This window comes from Poromitra crassiceps, assembly GCF_964638095.1.
Source record: "Poromitra crassiceps genome assembly, chromosome: 2".
Taxonomy (NCBI): domain Eukaryota; kingdom Metazoa; phylum Chordata; class Actinopteri; order Beryciformes; family Melamphaidae; genus Poromitra; species Poromitra crassiceps.
The window spans coordinates 73,297,543-73,319,053 of record NC_139624.1 but is presented as its reverse complement, the minus strand read 5'-3'; the positions used below and the strand labels follow the sequence as shown (position 1 = coordinate 73,319,053).

The following is a 21,511-nucleotide window of genomic DNA, read 5'->3' as shown; positions in this document are numbered from 1 at the left end:
TGAAGATGTACGTCTCTATATACACCCTGTTTTCACCAAAAAGGTCTCTCGGAGAAGAGAAACAGCAGAAAAGGCAATTTTTGTAAAAGACACAATCTCAGGCAGAACTTGCTCTCAATTCTTTTATTTTGAACTGTATTGACACCAGACATGTAAATATTATTCATTATGACACAAATGACAAAAAAAAAAAATATATATATATATATATATATATATACATGAAGTGCTTTTTTACATTCAACAATACAGTTTACTCAGTGTGAGTGAGTGTGCAGACAGACACACAGACAGACACACAGACACACACACACACACACACACACACACACACACACAGAGAGAGAGAGTTCTGTCCACAGCTGCTGCTGGATCGCACCTCCTTCCCCCGCAAATTAGCATAGGAGGGGAACACCAAACTGGTTTGAGATCAGCGTCTAGCCTCCTCTGCCTGTGTATCGTTTTCCTCCTCTCGTTCGTGCTGGGACGAATGCTGCGACACAGGAATGGGTCCGGCTTGGCTTTGGGACCAGGCGCTGGAACCGGATCGATCATGTTCGTCACGGGTTTGACTACTGCGAACAACTCAATCCAGGTTCGCCCTGCAGCAAGGCGAGCAGTGCAGCGCGCCGAGGGGCGTTTCAATGGCGTTTCTCCTCTCTACAAGGAAGCGCGTTTCTCTGTTTTTCCTCCTGCTCATTTCAAAACAACAGCTGCGGTATGTGTTTGATCGCGTGTTGTCGGCTTGACTTTGAGGCAGGGACCTGATAACATGTCACAGGCTGGGGAAGTGTTTGAACTACGCGCTGCACTAATAAAAACAAAAACACGTCAAACACGTCATTGGCTGGGAGGGCTATTCCTGATAACACGTCAAAGACGTCTTTGGCCATGAATGAGTTAAGGTTCCAGCACATGCACAAGGTGGGTAAAGTGTAAATAAATTGGGGATGGTTGATGCTTATGTTATTATCATGAAAGTATATTATCTGGGAGTAGCAGGGTTCGTACGCAAGTATGGAATTTGATTTTTAGTATTTTCCAGTAGCCTGTACTACGAAGCTAGTTTAATGCCTTATCCGAGTAAGTTTGAGTTTAAACCTGGTTTAGCCGTACTACAAAGCAAGTTAACTTTCAATCACCATGGCAACTGACGCTGCAAAGCTAACCTGGTCCCGACCAGGTTAGCTTCAGAGGATAAGATCAAAATCCATGACAGACCCATATAATCGGCTCTCTGGAGTCACTCACCATTCATATAAGATTGCCATGTGAAAAATAGATTGCAGTCAACTGAGAATAGAATAAGAAAAACATTCGTGGCTCTGTAGGTTACATAATTAAATTAAGCCTACTTACCACTTTATGTCTTAACAGCTCAACGATGCGTGGAGAAATATGATCACTATTAATCACCGCAGCGCATATCGTGAACGAAGCCTCAAATGGAGTGAGGGTGATATTCTCCTACATGCCAGAAAAGCCTATACATATAATATAGATATGGGATAAATATGGGATAGCCCCAATACTAAATATGCAGGCTTCTTGCATGTTTCAGCTGGAACTGTGTCCTGTAGGCTGTATGCCAATGAGCAAAAATAGGCTAGTTTTTATCAATGAAAAGTATGCCCGCATCGTCTCAATTCAGTCCAGCAGTTTTCTCTTTTATATTAGGATATCATTATTATAGCCTATATATGAATTATTCGATCAGTGCAACTACACACATAATGAGTGATAGAGATCATTATTCATTGAGCATGCTTTCTAAATCTATGGTCTAAATAGGCTTACAGATTGTGGAAATTTATAGACTGAGATTACACATTTAATGTACATTTACACTCGCACAAAGCTGTAGGAGACAGAAATCACTGATCAAAGTAAATCAAATGACTGATGTGAATACAAGCTGCTGCTTTAGACAACCCTTCAGCAGACTATCCAACGCGGATTTTCATTCTGACATTAAATCGCGGATACATTAAATATCCGCAAAAATCTCTGGTCACACTGTGGCTGCGCTGAATGAGGAAATGGGTGTGGAAATGGGTGTGGGCGTGGATCAACTCAGCTGTTCATAATGTGATTGGCTAGCGCACCTCTTTCGCGTGGACGCGCGCCTGTGCACGAGCGAAAAACGTGCGCGTGCACAGGCAGATCCCAGCTTCAGTTATCGACTAGAAAACCACCGTCGTAGTATCCTTAAACTAGATAGCTTTGATCCTGTTCAGTCAAACCAGATCAAAGGGACTTATCGCGGATCTGTTAAACTAGCTTCGTAGTACAGGGCTCAGGTCTGGAAAAGGGAAAAATATTTTGTGTTTCCCGACTATTGTCTATTGTGGCTATCTCAGTGGCGTGCCGTCCATTAGGCGAACTAGGCAAATGCTAAGGGCGCTTGAGCCGTTAGGGCCGCCAGAGAGGGTAAAAAATTTTTTTTTTTTTTTTTTTTTTTACAAATACTTTTTCATGATAATAGGCCTACTATTATTTTACAATAGTAGACAAAAATAAGAAGAACAACGTCTTAAGTCTTTAAATAATAGTGAAATCATTTTTCTAATTCTGGCTTTCTGGCTGCCCGGGCTGCAGCACTTTCACCATGGTCCCTAATCCATACCACCCCACCCCTGCACGGCCGCGCCCCCTTCTACCTGCTCGGAGCTTTTTCCCAGAGTGGGGGAAGGGAGCTGGAAGGTGGGTGCTGAGGGTGCTGCAGCACCCCCTGGTGGCAAGAAATGGATTTTCGAAATTGTTGGATTTGGCTGTCTTGTGTTTATACCACCAACAAGATGCATTAAAAAACAGTTTGTGCTTCCCAGCTCTAATCTTATTTCATACGCTCTCTCTTCAAAAGTGTTTGATTTTCATCATAATCTGGTTTTCCATAATAATAATAATAATAATGAGTTCAGTGTTTATGCCTGTGTTTCTGTCTGTTGTAGTGTAAAACGACTAAAGGGAGAGCAGGTGCTTACATGAAAGTGAGTGAGAAGAGGAGAAGATACTGAATAATGACATCACAACAGTATAATCCTAATGTTAATTTAAAATTAAATATTCTTCTAAATATGGATGAAAGTCCAAAAAACGTAAAATTTTCTTCGCCGCTGCCCTCGCGGGCAGCACCGAGAGACCCTTCCTTACAGCACCCCCTACCTAAAAGTACTTCCAGCGCCACTGGGGAAGGGCGATTCTGAGCCTGCACTGCAGTGCTGGATTAGCTGCGATATAATTTTTATTATATTTTCTTTGGGGGAGGGGGGGGGCACCAGCAAAAATCTTGCCTAGGGCACCAACTTGGTCAGGCACGCCACTGGGCTATCTGACTATTAGTTTTTTCTAAATAATAAAATTCAGAATCTAGAAAAAAATTAATAGATAATACAAGCGAGTGCTTTATCATGGCATCAGAATGTAACATACTGTACATGTTAACTCATTCAGGGCCAATGACGTCTTTGACGTGTTATCAGGAATAGCCCAGAGGGCCAATGACGTGTTTGACGTGTTTTTGTTTTTATTCGTGCAGCGCATAGTTAAAACACTTCCCCAGCCTGTCACATGGTATCAGGTCCCTAGCATCTAAGACAACACGTGAACAAACACATACCGCAGCTGTTGTTTTGAAATTGAGCAAGAGGAAAAGCAGAAAACGGGTAACGCTTCCTTGTGCAGACAGGAGAAACGCCATTGAAACGCGCCTCGGCGCGCTGCACGAGCTGGAGTCGCCTTCCTCTGTGCCAACCGGGAGAAAGTAATCAAGAGATGTGTTTGATCATCGGAGGAATGAGGAAATGATCGATCAGTTTGCGAGGGCGGTGAGGACGTGTTGAATAGCCGAGGGGAAAACGGGAACGATCAGATAGCAGGGAGGATATGACAGGGAGACATGGACGAGGACTGGTGGACCAGAACAAAACAAAATAAACACACAAGGCAGAAGCGGCAGTCACAGCAGCCCGCTGTCCTTTCTCAAGAGCAGTTGGTTCATGAAATCGCTGGGCTGCGTGCCCTCCAGTGTTGCTCCTGGCCAATCCCAGCGCCACAGGGCGTGGTTATTGCTTATCCTATGTGGGGTTAGAAATCTAAAAGGGGGATCGTGTGTGTGTGTGTGTGTGTGTGTGTGTGTGTGTGTATGTCTGTCTGTCTGTCTGTCTGTCTGTCGGTGTGTCTGTCTGTCTGTCTGTCTGTCTGTCTGTCTGTCTGCACACTCACTCACACCGAGTAAACTGTATTGTTGAATGTAAAAAAAAAAGCACTTCATGTGTATATATATATATATATATATATATTTTTTTTTTTTGTCATTTGTGTCCTAACGAATAATATTTACATGTCTGATGTCAATACAGTTCAAAATAAAAGAATTGAGAGTGAGTTCTGCCTGAGATTGTGCCCTTTTACAAAAATTGCCTTTTCTCCTGTTTATTTTCTCAGGGAGACCTATTGGCTATAAGTAGAGTACAGAACATGCTAAAAGCTCACTTTTTTTTTCCTGGTGAACCCAGAGACGTACATCTTCATTTTGAGGTATTGCAAATCACTCTGGTGCTAATAGATAATTTACTGTGGGTCTTGAAAGATGACCAACAATTATGAAAATCTTTGGCCTGTGCTAAATATTGGCAGTCCTAAACTGGCCCTGAATGAGTTAACAGTTGGATTTTTAAAATATTTAGTTACATAATAAACATCTAGCTGTATTCCCAACTCAACCCGATCTCACTCCTGGGGTGTCAAAATACGCCGATTTGTCACGCCCCCTCGGCGTCATTGCTGACGCGAAAGGTATGCTGAAGAAGGACCGTCTGGAGGTCGCCTTGTGGCAACCACCAGTGGTCTTGAATGTAATAACAGTCTCAGGTTTAACTCATTGATACCTGATGCAGCATTTGTGTGTGTATCCCTTTAAGACCGCATCATGCGGTTCGCGGTCTTAAAGGGATACACACAAATGAGGGATATACATGCAAATGCTGCATCAGGTATCAATGGGTTAAGTAGGTGAAAGTCACACTAGAGATAAGGGGTGGCGGACCCATTCGAGATCTGGTGCGAATCCCCGACCCAAACCATAACCCTAACCCAGGGGTGTCCAAACCTTTTTGAATGGGGGCCAGATTAGATAATGTGAAAATACTGGGGAAAAGCTGCTGTCATTTTCTGAACTTACCAGATTGTTCTAGCTGTTCTATTATTTGTCTTTACCCACTTAGTCATATCCACATTACTGATGATTATTTATCAATGATCTCATTGTGTAAATATTTAGTGAAAGCACCAATAGTCATCCCTACATATTGTTGTAGGGATTAGTAGTTAACTACTGTACATGTAGTTGAACTACTTAGTTGAACTACATTTTGCAGTAGCTTGCTGGTAGTTTGTGGGCAATACAAGTATGTATATATATATATACCATTACTGTTGGACCAGAACCCCCTTTGACAAGACCCTTTTTCTTCTGTCCTGATCGCTTTGAAGGCAGCATAGACCGTGAAGACAGCCTACGCTGCCTCTGATTGTTCGAGCTGTTCATACAAGGCACAAGTTGAAGAGCAATTTTCAGAGACTGTCTGAACTGTTACAACACAGTCTCCATGTCTTTCAGGGAAGTCTCTGAAAATGGTTAATGGTAAATAAAAAAAGAAAAAAGTGCAGATAATCATAGTTTTGTAATAATAACAACACTAAATAATACATTAAATTCACATGCTCTCATCACATACTTTACTTGTTATTTTCCTATAACTTATGGTATTTTCTGTCTCCCATCCTCAATTACAAATACATATATTTTCAGGCTTTATTGATGTATGGTGAGAGACAGGAGCACATGCAGCAAATAACCACAGGCCAGATTTGAACCCGGGTCTCTGCAAGAAAATAACCTGTGTTATGACCCAGGGTCATGTTTGTGTGCCAATGCCGGGTTAATATCTATCCTTTCCTCCTCAGTGTGTGTTCAGAGTGTGCCTGTTCTTCCCCCTGACCTCTGCAGAGATATGAGCAGAGGGTTATGACACAGAAAACCACAGGGAGCGGAACTTTTACTGACATGGTAAGTCGGTTTTCTGTTCGTTGTTGTAGCTAGTGAAAACGTTTTGCAAGACAGCTCTAGAATCAGTATGACATGTCTGTTCTGGATCTCTGCAGTCTGTCCACGATGTCCACAGTGTTTCTGTGGATCTGCCTGTAGGAGGCGCTGTGTCGCTCTGTGTATCCGCTACGCTGCTCTGTCAGCTGGTGATGTTAAAGACAGGGCGGTGCTGTATGTCTCCTCGATCGGGAATCAAACCAACAGTCTACCTTTCAGGTAGAGACAGTGACACAGCCACTCATCCCGATGAGCTATGAGCTGTTGGGAGTTCAAATTCTGATTTCTACACACTGTGTTCACACTGACAATAACACAGAGAGCATAAAGAGTGAGACAGGTGGGATTTGAAACAGTGCGGAACTGTTTATCTGACTGAGCTAGAGTCAGGGACTGACTAGTCTCCTTCATCAGCTTATTTCTATCAGTGTTCAAACTACTGATGATAAAGAAAGATCACTGGTGCAGCTTATAATGTGAACACTTCTTAAGCCGTTGCCTGAGGCAGGGATTGAACCAACAACCTTCGCACATCACATATGATGTTCGGGGACAATAAAGTTAATCTCATCTCATAACATCTACATGCTTTTCTGAGTGAGCGATAGCCCACTTCCTCTTGCAATGTTTTCATATTGTAGCTTTAAACCTTGATCTGTGACTGTTGAAGTAGGTCTGACATGAAGGAGATAAGATCGAAATATGAGCGTGTGATTTGAAAAAGAAGATTGCGCTCCACAATTAGGATTTTCGGACTTAGGAGCCTCAAAATCTTCAGGAAAGTATCCTGCAGTCTTTGATATGCTGCCTGGACCAGATCTTTCCAGGTATTAAATAGGCTGGGATCCAGTAGATCTGGATGCTGATTGATCTGTGTGAGGCCACCAAACAGCTTTCCTCAAGTCAGGGAGTGGATCATGGGGTGTGTGTGTGGTGGTCATTGTTCAGAGGGCATAACGAGAAAAGCTCTGTTCCATCTGTGAGCTTCTGTCAGCTGTTTTTCTCTGATGGTTTTGGGTCCAGTTTGGATCTCCTTATCAGTTTCTCATCTTTCTGCTGATTCCTCTGATCAATGTCCACTGCCAAGGCTATTCCAGCTCCAAGGACCATGTGCCTCTCCAAATGGAGAGACTGCTGGTTACACTTCAAGCCTTGGCAAGTGGCACACCCATCAAAGTCTGAGGACCAGAGGGAGATGTTTCAAGGGTGTAGTTGATGTGCAGATGATTGAATTTCAAATGACAACGGTTTAAATAAACAGCAAAGCAGGACAACAATTTAACTAAACAGAGGTCATCTAATAAATCTCAGTCTCAATCTCAGGAACGTAAACACCAAAGCAGTTTCTCAACAGGCTGTGATTAGGCCTCAGATTCGTGTGCCCTTTGTCTGCTAACTGTTCAGGTGTGGCTGGTTTGACTGGGCGAAGGGCTTTTAGACGCTTAACAAAAACCTTTTTCTAATGGCAAATAAATAAGAAGTTACCCTGTTCTAGCAGTCTCACCTGGCCTAATGGACAAGGTGTCTGATTTTGAATCAGAAGACTGAGGGTTTGAGTCCCTTTGTGGTAAACTTTCTAGTTCAGCAATTCCAGAAGTTTCCTTTAGAGCAGCAGGCATTAACTGATTGGTAGTATACAGTACTTGTCAGTTTCTAACCACATGTAATCTTTCAACATGCATTTGAACTAATTTTACACGGTATCGATAAACAGAGATGGGAAAAGTACACACATTCTTCACTTAATAGAAGTTCAGTTACTTGTACTGTTGTAGAAAATTGAAGTTCCATTGGCATTTCCTAATCAATAAGCTATAAGCTATAATAAATAAGTATTTCTACTGGCTGTTTCTGTGCAACGCTAATAGAAACTCACATATTATTAATATAATTCAAAGATTATTAAACTTAATAGATCCCTTCCAAGATGTATAAAGACTATACTATACTATACTATACTATACTATACTTTGAATAATAATTTGTGTGATATGGTTTTTCCACAAAAAAGGTGCACAAAATGGGTAAAAGCTGGAGGAGCGCGAGACCAGAGAGACAAACAAACAACATTACATCATATTTGTCTGTCATGCATTAAAGCTAAAGTAACTAGCCTGTTTTGAAAATGTAACTGGAACCTGCATAAAAACACAATATGAATCATAATTTGTCAGAGTTTGCTCATGGACACTCCAACTGTTGCTTAGCTACTGTCCAAGCTGATGTCTTTACATGTAATTGAAGAATGCAAGAATAGCCATGATAACAAGGCTGGCCTCATCTAAATGGATGTTTTGAAGGCCTCTCGTGCAGGTGGTTGGAGACCACACCTGAGACATCAACTCAGATCTTCAACCAGGCGACAGAGAGTTACATCAGTTCTGTAGTGATGTCAAACAAACCGTTGACCTTGGATAAATCACCTTATATAGGAGTGGTATACACTGCCTTATCTACTTGGAATGTCTGGTGTGTGTCTCTCTTTCCTCACTTTACCTCAATTTAAATTAATTGGATCAATTTGTTCTGCAGTTCATACTGTTTAACTGCAGTGAGAGGGAGTAATGGATACGTGTGGGTGGAGGGGGGCTGTTCTTTGTAACCGCAAGACCATTAATAATAATAATATATCATAATATTAGAGGTGCTGTTTGGAGACGTGCACACTGAGGTAAGATGAGGATACATGGCCGACAGGCTGCTGATAATGCACAGAACAAGGAGGAAGTGGCCATCAATATTTCAGGAGATGCACAACCTCACACACAACACTGTAATCATCTTTCAACCATTAGGCCAGTGGTTCCCAACCGGTGGTACGCGTACCGTAGGTGGTACTTGCGACCCCTGCTGGTGGTACTTGGAAGGCTCTGTGAAAATTCAAAAAAAAAAAAAAAAATTTTTTTTTTTTTTTTTTTTTTTTTAGTTTTTGTGCAAAATCCATGGTGGTCATTAGTAGTAGTTTTCAAACATGTGAAAGTGAAATAATAATAATTATTATTAATATTATTGGCAGTGTTTCTCAAGGTAGGTGGTACTTGCGCCCCCCCTGCTGGTGGTACTTGATCCCTGGAATCCCAATGTTTAAATTATGAAGTGGATCAAAACGGGAGGGAATCGTAAAAGAGCTGTAGTAGAGGAGAGCAGCAACGATGAAGCACAAGGAGGTGAAGACAGCAGTCAACCCAGCACAAGTGCAGCTGCTGCAGGTTGCACATAGGCTGGAATAAATTTGCCTCCTGCGTGAACTGTGCATAGCTGAATACAGGCCCGTAGCTACCATTGAGGACACCGAGGTCATGACCTCGGTATTTTCCACACCAAATTTTTTTTTTTTTTTTTTTTTTTTTAAATAGCCCTGGTCCCCAGATCTATTAATCTGTCATTGATGTTTTAATGCGACAGTTGATCGGAAATGCAACAATTTGCTTCCTCTCTGTGTGCTATAGAAGAGAGATAACTCACAACATTCAGATTTTGCATTGAGGCTAGATTGGGGCTAGACTTTGGGGACAGTTCTATTGAAGTGAATGGGTAAGTAACTCCCCTGTAAGTGATGTTTGTGTAGATGGGCCATTGTATTTAATTGAGCAGTATTCTGCCATGTGACCTGTATGCAGAATATAAATTATATCATATGGGGAGACATTTATTTTTTGTATCATTTTAAAGCAACAGCACAGTAAAGAGGATATTAATCTAACATGATGTATGTAGTTCTTTATAGATCTAGCCTCTTCATTTTGCTCTCAAAGTGCACCAGATTGAAGCATTTTACTTTAAAATGGACAAAATTTTCTATCCGGGGGTGCACAGCCCCCCCTGGTCCCCCCACGCCACGCTAAAATGACCTCGGTATTTCTCAAACTCTGGCTACGGGCCTGGCTGAATAGACTGTATTTTAACGTCGGTCATATGGTGGTACTTGGAGAGCCAACTACTTTCTCAGGTGGTACTTGGTGTAAAAAGGTTGGGAACCACTGCATTAGGCTACATAACATAACTGGCTGTGAGCAGTTGTTTGTGTTGCACGTCGATACATTCCAGAGCTTTCAGATCCATTCAGCTTAGGAGGTTAATTGGAATTTGATTAACAAATAAAAATCCGGCTTTGCCACTTCATTTCAAGATACACATCCATGATATTGACAGTGTGATCATTTTCTCCTCTGCCCCTGGGTGCTAAGGTGCTTGATCAGCAATCCTGCTTTTCAGTTATGCAAATCATGCATAATGGAGCTAACGATCAATAAATAATAAAAAGTGCACATTCTACAGGTCCATGTGTGGCATGAACAGAGGGTCAGGTTGCTGAAATAAATGTAGTGACAGGCCATCCCAGTCCCCCCAGGCATCTTTTATGTATGAGTTCTGTAATGTAGCCCTGGACCACTCTGAGTTGGTGTTGGCTAGCTGACTGTTTCTCTGACTCACACTCACACACACACACACACACACAGCCAAGTGTGACTGGCCGCTGTTTTATAGTCCATGTAGTGGTGAGTTGGCAGCGCCACTCAGGGTCTGTGCCCCATTCCCTTTGCTGGCATCATGACTGGTGCTGTGTGTGTGTGTGTGTGTGTGTTGTTGGAATTGATCCAAGTTTCCTTAAGGTCAAAGTTCCTCCTCATAAAAGTAGGAGGGGAAAATGGTTTGCAGACAGGTCCCCTGTCCCCATTTGACATTTCTGCTGAGGTCACACACAAAAGTGTCGACAGTTCAGTTATCTAAAAGTAAGATGGACGTTTATTTCCATGCCTATTGTGGTTAAGAGGTGTTGCGTCGTCTCCCGTCTCAGTAAAGGCGTTGTGGTTAAGGTGCCGTCTTTTTGTCCCCATGAAGACATAAAGAACAGAGGTTAACCCGAGGTTGCACTCTCGCACTCTCCAAAACACACCTGCACAACAGAGTTTTGCAGACGGGCCTTTACAAGAAGCATGTATGGTTTAACCACAGGGTTTTTCCACTAGTTTAGTTATACGCCTGTGACGCATGATATGCATTTTGAGAGCTGACGCCTGTGACGTATGAGATGCTGAATGTGTGTGTGCAGGAAGTTCTCTGAGTGTGTGCGTGTAGGTGTGTGCGCAGGATGTTCTCTGAGTGTGTGCGTGTATGTGTGTGCGCAGGACGTTCTGTGTGCATATGTATGTATGTGCACGTACACAGTTTGAGCCACCTGTTTGCACACCCCCCAGGAAGATAAGCACCCAATGAGAATAGCGAAATTGGCAATCTGCATACCCACACATGGAAACTCCCCTATTAAGATCCAGCCTCTAATTTGATTGTATATAACCCACTGCTTGATGAAATAAAGATTGCTTCTTCATTGGAGGAGACCTGAACTTCAGTCCAAGACTTGTTGTCGTTTGTTCTCTTTTCACTTTCACTCTCCACCAGAATTAACGAACACGGGAAATTGAGTCATCTTTGATTGCAATCCTTTTTCCATCTAATTGATTGGTCAACTTTGCTAATTTCTAATAGTTGGTGACCCTGGACGTTTTCTGTGTAGGAGGGACTTCTGTCCAGCCGCTGGACATCAGATCTTAATAAGGTGGCCACCTCGTATAAGGTAAGCGGAGCCTATTATTGAATTCTGCACTTTTGGATATGTAAATCAAGAGATCTGATGTTCAGAGGTTGAGATTGAAGGTAGGAATGTGAATTGCCGACATTAAGTCTGGAGAATAAATTATATATAGGACATTTTTACCTAACTGAGTAGGAGTAATAGCCTAATATTCCAGGGATAGTGCGGGGGTTTGACCAAGCTACGGGCTTGAAAGACAATCAAACACTAGGAATAGTTCCAGGATAGCGCGGGGGTTTGACCAAGCTACGGGCTTGAAAGACAATCAAACGCTAGGGACATAGGGACAGTTTCACGGGAGAGTGTGGGGGTTTGACCTGGCTAAGGGCTTGGAAGATGATCAAGCACTAGAAACGTTTTTTCTGATAATCTGTAAAACTGTATTTGTCTAACCAATTACTGTGGAGGGATTTCAGAAGTCTGTTGATAGTGCTCTAAGTTAGCACTGACTCTGAAACTGTGTGTAATTGAAAGTGATATTTAAAAGAACTGTTAGCACACGCTAACGAGTGACTATCGGTGTTGCACGGTCACAGTGTTTGGGAGAACATCCTGGAAAGCATTTCTGGATGGTTCTAAAACCCTATACAATCGAGCGGTGAGAGCTGGTTACCGAGGTATGAAACAAAGTGTGAAACTCGGCCAGTAACCAGTAAACTCACTAGAAGCTTCTTGATTGAACACTAAGGTTCTGAGCATTGCGACTCAAAATCACTTTCATTACTGGCGTGTGTTAAGCCCAGAGGTTGCAGGGTTTGACCAGGGAGGGCACAGAAGAGGTCCTCAGAAGCTGGAAGATAACTAAACAACTCTGGCAGGAGAAATAAATAGCTGTGCTTAGTAATTATTTCTTAAAGAGGATAAGATTTAGAGCTATTTTTCCTAAAGCGCGAGAATTTTGGATAATAGGAAGATACATTTAAAGATCAAAACATAAATTTTTTATTTTTATTAAAATTTAGAAATCATCCAAATTTATTTTTATTAAGTATTCTAAATACCCAATAATATGTACACATATTGTTCCAAAATCTAGGAATTATTTGGACAACCCTAAGGGGTGAATAATTGAAGTCAAAATAACTAATAAGATAGTGAAAGTGAAAGTTTGCACACTGCTGTGTGAAGAGTGAGTAGTTAGCACACACAGACACCTAGGATACCTTAAGTTAGGAGTCTAGCCGAAATAACAGATTCTGACCAGTGCATACCGGTGGCTTATACCCTACGGTGGGAATCCCTTGACGGGAGCTGGCATCTGTGAAAAGGCCCAAGACTCCTCTCTTAGAGTACGGCGTGGCGTCTACACTCATAAAAATAAAATTTTATTAAAATTTAGAATTCATCCAAATTTATTTTTAATAATTATTTCACATACCTCATAACAGAAGATATATTGTGCCAAAATCTAGGGGGAAATAGAATAGTACAAAGAGTAGAACGATTGAGTCAAAATAATTTGTTCGTTACAGTAGTGTCAGAAAATAATTTTTTTTTAAATTCTTCTAAGTTTAATTTTATAAGTATTTCCTATACCTCATAGTATTTAGATATATCGTTCCGGGATCTAGGGGAAAACAGGATTGTAGAGAGGGTGGAACAACTGAGACAGTCCGAAGGTCCGAAGGTCCGACGGTCCGACGGTCCGACGGTCCGACAGTCCGACGGTCCGACAGTCCGAAGGTCCGACAGTCCGAAGGTCCGACAGTCCGAAGGTCCGACAGTCCGAAGGTCCGACAGTCCGAAGGTCCGACAGTCCGATAGTCCGAAGGTCCGATAGTCCGATAGTCCGATAGTCCGATAATAGTCCTGGTATAGACAATAGGATTCCATTGCTTGTGTGTCTGGACTGAAGCAAGATGAACGAGGAAAAAACTCGTTAGATTTAGGATCAAAACCGCAGGGAGATTGAAGTACATTTTCTGTATAACATAGAGGGATAAATAAATTGTGTAATTAGCCACACTCCTGGATTTGGAGAGGGAGTGCAGTTGGGCTCAAGGTGACAGTTCGATTCTGACAAGGGACGCCTTGTCAGAGTAAAACTGACAATTGACGGGGGGGGAAGTGATTTTATATGCCTGCCTTGATAATTTTTATTAAAATAGGGGGAGTTTTAGAAACCACAATAACAGGGTGGCATGTGTGGAGTATTATTCATTGCGAGAATGCCACGGTAATCGGCTATTTTGAAACACATTCAATAGAGAGGTTTTACTGCAAAATAGTCGAACTTTCAAATTGGATGGATATAGAGTTTTCATTAATAGAACTACTGATTCTCCCGGCGCTTCATTGTATTATAGGAAGACATTAGAAGTGAAAGTAAGTTGTTCTTGAAGGGACATATAACAGCGGGTGTAGTGTTCTCAGAAGGAAGCGGCTGCGGCAAGCGTGGCTCTTGTGGCGACCTTTGATATGGTTATAGGAAGTTGAGAATAGGTTCATTGAGAAAGACTGTACTATTGACAGTGAACTTTGAGATTTTTGACAGAGACCGGAGCGAGTTTAAATAAAATAATTTGAATGCCCTGTTTAGCCATATAAATTAGAACTCAAGCAAAATTAGGAGGAATAGGAGTATGAGAGATCGCCTCTGATATGCTAAAATGAAAATGTGGCAGGAACGCTCAATTCTGCTGTTGCTAACAGTAACAATGATATCTATGTCAGATCCAAATCTGCATATTCTGGATAATCCATCGGGGGAGGTGAAGATTCCTCTTGGGTCGTCCTTGACTCTGGAATGTAGTTTTAAAGCCGAGCGTAAAGTTAGGGTAAATTGGTGTTTTAACAGAGTGGGAACTCCAGGATACTGCCAACACAGACTTTCCACTGAAGTGTATAACAACTCTGTGAAGCAGAGTCAAGGGGAGGCGGGTGTAATTACTTCTAATTACACGTTATCAAATGTTAGATACGGGCACAGCGGACAGTATTTTTGCCATGTCATAATAGAGATTCCCCTTTTAAAAGAAGCGATTAGCAACGGAACGAGGGTAGTGGTTATTGAACCGGTCCTTACAACAGATGTTCTGCTCCAGTCCGGGAGATTTTTGGTGGCGATGGGGGTGATAAACCCTATCCTAATTGCCTTAGTAGTAACGATCTGGGTCATACTGAAAAGACGGTTTAAGCGTAGACATATCGAACAGTCAATATACGCGATTATGCGCCCTGTGCGGATGGCGAGTAACTATGCAAACAGACAGGTCGTGTGATGCTAAAGCAGTTAGCCATTTAGCATGAACTATGCAACAAGTTAAATAATAACGAACTAAATTATATTTTAAGTCCGTCGGGTAAAGTAGCGAAAAGCGCTAATCGAGAAACGGTGTTAGATTCTCCGGCTGACATACCCCGGATGTTGATTGTATAGGCGGGGTCAAGATGGACGAGGATGCGCGTGCGTGTATCTGTGATGTGAGCAAAGAAGGCAACTAGAGAGTAGCGGGTGTGGAGTTCCTGATGGCGGAAGTGCCTAAAGAATGACGTGGTGTACTTTTGCTGGTGGAGGCAGAGAACAGGCACGGTTGTACAGGCACAGGAGAGAGGCAGCAGCATGTTTGAGAATAAGGAAACGGAGTGTTTGAGAGAGCGAAAGGAATGGGGTTGCAGCGTGTGAATAATCATGTGTGATTGTTATTGTGTTGTAATGATTGATTGGTTGAGGAGTGAATGGAGTGGGAGTTGATCAGTGCTGATTAATGCGGGCTGATCGGTCATTGTTGAATGGAGGAGGAATGGGGTTGAGTATTGATAGTGGGTTGATTAGTTTAGATCGACAAGGGGGAACGCGGCTTTCAGTGATCGAAGTTCCCGCCCCATGTGAGAGCATCAGCTGCTAACTGATCAGGCACGGTCGCCCCTGTGCCTCCGGCGTTTGTTGTCCTCATTGGGGACTATGCTGCTAAAACTGGAGGCACGGTTTACTTTGTTGGCTGAATGGAGTTGAGTGTTGTATCATTTGGTGAATTGTGGAGTGCATGGGTAAAAAGATGAACACACAGTGCTTCGTGGGTCCCCTGTGTCCGTTTCCTGTGTGGCTCGGTTAAGTCTCAGCAGAAACACATTGTCACATATAATAAGTTATGGAAAATAAAATAGATTTAACCGGGAAATTAATTACAACGGTGGGGAACACTGAATACTGCACATTGTATAGTAATACTCACTGAATAAGAAAGTTTGCAGAAACTCATACGATGAGTTTGCTTAGTTGACAAATTTGCATAAATGGAGGCTTTGTTGATTAACTTGAGAATTCCCTCAGTTATCTCTATAAAGGTATTAACACAAACCCAGGTAACATACACCAACATTTTTCCGTTTGAGATGAGCTACACATAGCGAAATTTACACTAGGCGACGGGAAGAGGGTTCAAAATTTTGTCTATGAATTAAGACAATGACTTTTTAGGACAGACTGTCCTTAGGTGCATTTGAAGTATGTAAACAATGTTGACTGTTACTGTTCCATCTAGAGGTCTTGCCAGCCTCCACACACTAGTGAACTGGGAGGTCTAGCCAGCCTCCATGAAGTCTTGAAAGATATCCAGTAGCTCAGTATCACAGACATGTCACAAAACCACAAAGTCAGTACATTGAAAACGCTGTAAGCTTGAAATGCACCCCAGGAGCCATCTAGTCTAAGGGGAAAGTCATTATAACCAAATGTAAAGGATTGGGGAGGGGGTCACATTTCAAACATCATCTGCAGAAGGGACTTATTGTCGTAATTAAAATAGTTTGTCTGAAAACAGGCACACTGTGAGATAATGCTGGGTGGAGATGTCATACAGGAAACTTTCACCAAAGCACTACACTTAAGCTAGTTCAGTAAATGACTAGAGAGAAAAAATCAGTGTCATGTCATGGAGTGAGATTATATTTGTTATAGGTTTGTGTTGATTCTTTTTGAGATCACAAATTCCGATCTTTTGACTACAATTTTAAGGTGCGGCTTTTATTTTTACATAATGGGGATCTAAGTACATTTTCATGCATTCGTTGTATAAATTGGGACAAGAGGGCAGAGTTTGGGAACTGGGGTATGGGAAGAAATAATATGACGAATTAGGAAAGGTTAGCTGATGATGGGTCAAGTGTGTTGATGTTGAGATTTGACTGTGTCTGTTTTTGTACACAGGAAGTGGAGACATCGGGGAACCAGGAGACTGGAAAATTACCTAAGACTGTTAGTTTAGTGGACCACAGACGCGCCGAAAAAGATGGAGTCACTACCTCCTTTCCCAATTCACAATGGTCCAGACAGCACTGTCCACTATCTTTCAGACGGATCGAGCGTTGAAGCGGTCGATTTTAATAGACCCTCGAGGGTTACTGTTGAGGTGGCGCTGATCCGATTGCCCCCCGGTATCGTCGTAAGCTGGAACGTGGAGGAAGAGTACAATTTAGAGCCCCCGATGGAAGATTACACTGTTTACATGACTTGGGAAACGGGAAAAGGAAACGGTATCTTCCGTAATTGGAAGTCTAGGGGAGTGGTAAAGTGTTTGCAGCTTCCGATGTATGTGGTGGCTGCCCGTTGCAGGCCAGGGTTTACGGCCGGTTTCACTGTAGTGGGAAGAGACGTTTTTGGTAGACATGGTTCGTTTAGTAAGGTGGCATGGGCTTTGATGCCTGAGTAGGAGTTTGGAGATATGTCAATCATCTATGCACAAAGAGGGCGGTGCCTCGAGCCGACCAGGATAGTCAGTATAACAGTTGCGATAATAAGTGAAGGGTACGTTTAAAAATGATTCAAATTGCAATGCTAATGGAGTACAGGCTATGTTACAGAATGAAAGGAAAGATCAGTTTTGCTGCGGAGTTGAGTAAGTAGTTATACATCTTTGTTAAAGGTGTATAAAGAGGGATTGATGGGATTTCTCACGTTCCTTTCCTCATTCAGGTATCCGGCTTCGAATGGGACACAGATGCCAATCTCAGGCAGAGATAATGTTATTTTGAATGTTTTTAAGCTTAGTTATGCTCATGTGCAAGATTATGGATGTCGAAAGTCAAGTATGTAGTATGTTCCTCAGTTTTCTGATATTTAATCATGTAATATGTATTTTCATCTTGAAATACATTATGCTAATTCAATTATATATTTTATTATGTTTTAAATATGTTATTTTTGAAATACACATTTTGATGCTCTATTGTTTCATGTGACCTCTGCTCCACTGTCATCGGGCGGTGTTTTGCTGCAAAGATCTCTTGCAGGGTCTCCTGCAAGCGTATGGTGCAGCTCACCGGGGCCAAAAGTTCATTCAGGCGTATATCAGTCGCTATCGAAACTAACAGACGTCTGTATGTATTTGATGTGGTTTTGACCGCATGGAAAGAAGCGCATCGTGTAGATTATCCAGCAAACGAAGATGTCTCTAAAAAGCCCGTAGAAAAGAGGGGGGGGAGTTTCCACATCCTGCCCACAATAAAACCTGCAGCTACTTGTGTCTAGAGGGTCACCGAAAGATCACTTTTTAACAGTTCATTAACTCTCACCTAATTAAGTTAAAATTAGGATAAAATAATAGAAAGCATGTGTGTATTAATCTTTTCTTCCATAGGTGAATTGATTTAACAAATAACATATTGTAACGTATCGTGATACGCCAAGGAACGGAGAGTTGTAGTTGGTACAGGTTAAGATGCTTATATTCAGCAGTTGCAGAAGGGAAATCAGAGTGAGGAAGCCTTTAGGGCAGTCCACCAGCAGCTCAAAGCAAAACGCTGGACCAATCGTTGAGAGACAGATGCTGTTGCTAAATCATGGAAGAAATGGAGTCAGACTGGAATGGGAAGAAGAAGGAGATGAACCGGTGTGAGGTAAAGACAGAATAGTGTAGAGAGGGACAGAAACGCCGTGAAGGTGGATCTGGCGGAAGTAGGGGTAACCTTGTGACATGGGGTTACAAGCTTCCTAGATTTGTGCTCCTCACAAAAGATGTAAAAACAGGTGTACCGGCTGGGACCTGAGGTTATGAAAATAATATAGGCAGTTGAGTGAGGCCAACTGGCCTTAGAGCGTGGAAAATATATTGTTTCTTTATCATTTTATACTTTTATACTCTTAAAACAAAAGCTTGCTAAAACAAAATTAAGGGGACTCTTGTAGGACTCTTGAAAAAGTCAATCTATGCAATATTGAATTTTATAGTTTATAATAGACTTTTGTTGTTTTTAGGAACATTGAATGTACCACAGACCCACAGGATACATCAACAAGGTTTCTCCTGAAAATAAAAACAGGTCTCCGGGAGTTTTTACCGAGTTGATGTGCTCTTGGGCGAAGTGAACAGTCTAAGATGTATGATGTGGTTGTATGTTTCTATTTTCTTAATTCTTATACTTTTATGTTATTAACATTGTGTATGTTTTTATATTTTTAATATTTTTATTAAAATATTTGTTTCACTCAGAATTTAAATGAAGACACAACTATTACAGAGCGGTAGGAATAGAAGGATCTCTGAAAGGTCATAACGATGGCCTGGATGGTGGAAGAAATCTCATAGATTCACTGAGGCAGTGTTTACATAGTCCTTGGAAATATGGAGCTTGAAGACAAGAGGTCATGAATCCTGGAACAGATTTATTTGAGTTGTGTATTTTTATACTATGATTATTGGATTTTATTTTATCTTTATTTTTATAATATCTTTTTAATATGTTTAAAATGCTGCTATAAAATTGAAGGGTTAGGACAAAATACAGGTAAATGATTATTGATTTAGATTGGATAAATTCAACTATTTAGTTACATAAGTAAATCATGTAAACAGGGGGTCTGTTGGAATTGATCCAAGTTTCCTTAAGGTCAAAGTTCCTCCTCATAAAAGTAGGAGGGGAAAATGGTTTGCAGACAGGTCCCCTGTCCCCATTTGACATTTCTGCTGAGGTCACACACAAAAGTGTCGACAGTTCAGTTATCTAAAAGTAAGATGGACGTTTATTTCCATGCCTATTGTGGTTAAGAGGTGTTGCGTCGTCTCCCGTCTCAGTAAAGGCGTTGTGGTTAAGGTGCCGTCTTTTTGTCCCCATGAAGACATAAAGAACAGAGGTTAACCCGAGGTTGCACTCTCGCACTCTCCAAAACACACCTGCACAACAGAGTTTTGCAGACGGGCCTTTACAAGAAGCATGTATGGTTTAACCACAGGGTTTTTCCACTAGTTTAGTTATACGCCTGTGACGCATGATATGCATTTTGAGAGCTGACGCCTGTGACGTATGAGATGCTGAATGTGTGTGTGCAGGAAGTTCTCTGAGTGTGTGCGTGTAGGTGTGTGCGCAGGATGTTCTCTGAGTGTGTGCGTGTATGTGTGTGCGCAGGACGTTCTGTGTGCATATGTATGTATGTGCACGTACACAGTTTGAGCCACCTGTTTGCACACCCCCCAGGAAGATAAGCACCCAATGAGAATAGCGAAATTGGCAATCTGCATACCCACACATGGAAACTCCCCTATTAAGATCCAGCCTCTAATTTGATTGTATATAACCCACTGCTTGATGAAATAAAGATTGCTTCTTCATTGGAGGAGACCTGAACTTCAGTCCAAGACTTGTTGTCGTTTGTTCTCTTTTCACTTTCACTCTCCACCAGAATTAACGAACACGGGAAATTGAGTCATCTTTGATTGCAATCCTTTTTCCATCTAATTGATTGGTCAACTTTGCTAATTTCTAATAGTGTGTGTGTGTGTGTGTGTGTGTGTGTGTGTGTGTGTGTGGGTGTGTGTGTGTGTGTGTGTGTGTGTGTGTGTGTGTGTGTGTGTGTGTGTAGGAGGATGGAGAGAAGGGCCAGTGTGGGTGGGGGGATGAGGAGCCCGAGTCCCAGCCATAACAGGTGAGTCACACACACACACACACACACACACACACACACACACACACACACACTGTCCACTTGACTAGTGGACAGTGGCTTCCGCCACTCCCTGAAATAAAGAAAAAGGAGATAAGGCTCCAGCTTAAGGTTTTAAATTAATAGCGAGCTCAGCCACACTCGCTGCTGTCCGCGCTCCAGAAGAACACTCGCTGCTGTCCGCGCTCCAGAAGAACACTCGCTGCTGTCCGCGCTCCAGAAGAACAGCCACACCTGCTGTCCACGCTCCAGAAGAACACTCGCTGCTGTCCGCGCTCCAGAAGAACACTCGCTGCTGTCCGCGCTCCAGAAGAACAGCCACACCTGCTGTCCACGCTCCAGAAGAACACTTGCTGCTGTCCGCGCTCCAGAAGAACACTCGCTGCTGTCCGCGCTCCAGAAGAACACTCGCTGCTGTCCGCGCTCCAGAAGAACACTCGCTGCTGTCCACGCTCCAGAAGAACAGCCCCACCTGCTGTCCACGCTCCAGAAGAACAGCCCCACCTGCTGTCCGCGCTCCAGAAGAACACTCGCTGCTGTCCACGCTCCAGAAGAACACTCGCTGCTGTCCACGCTCCAGAAGAACAGCCCCACCTGCTGTCCACGCTCCAGAAGAACAGACCCACCTGCTGTCCATGCCCCAGAAGAACAGCCCCACCTGCTGTCCACGCTCCAGAAGAACAGCCACACCTGCTGTCCATGCTCCAGAAGAACAGCCACACCTGCTGTCCACGCTCCAGAAGAACACCCATAGCGCTGAGATAGTCCACGCTCCAGAAGAACAGCCAAACCTGCTGTCCACACTCCAGAAGAACACTCGCTGCTGTCCACGGTCCAGAAGAACACACTCGCTGCTGTCCATGCTCCAGAAGAACACCCGCTGCTGTCCAGAAGAACAGCCAAAGCGCTGAGGCTGTCCACGCTCCAGAAG

General features: G+C 42.6%; 1 protein-coding gene across 1 annotated transcript in view; it reads right to left on the bottom strand.

Annotated features, from left to right (window-relative positions):
* Positions 1–21,511, bottom strand: part of dok6 (docking protein 6) — a gene marked incomplete at its 3' end in the record, with an annotated part of 152,945 nt that overhangs the window by 382 nt on the left and 131,052 nt on the right. The gene's annotated exons all lie outside the window — the stretch shown is intronic.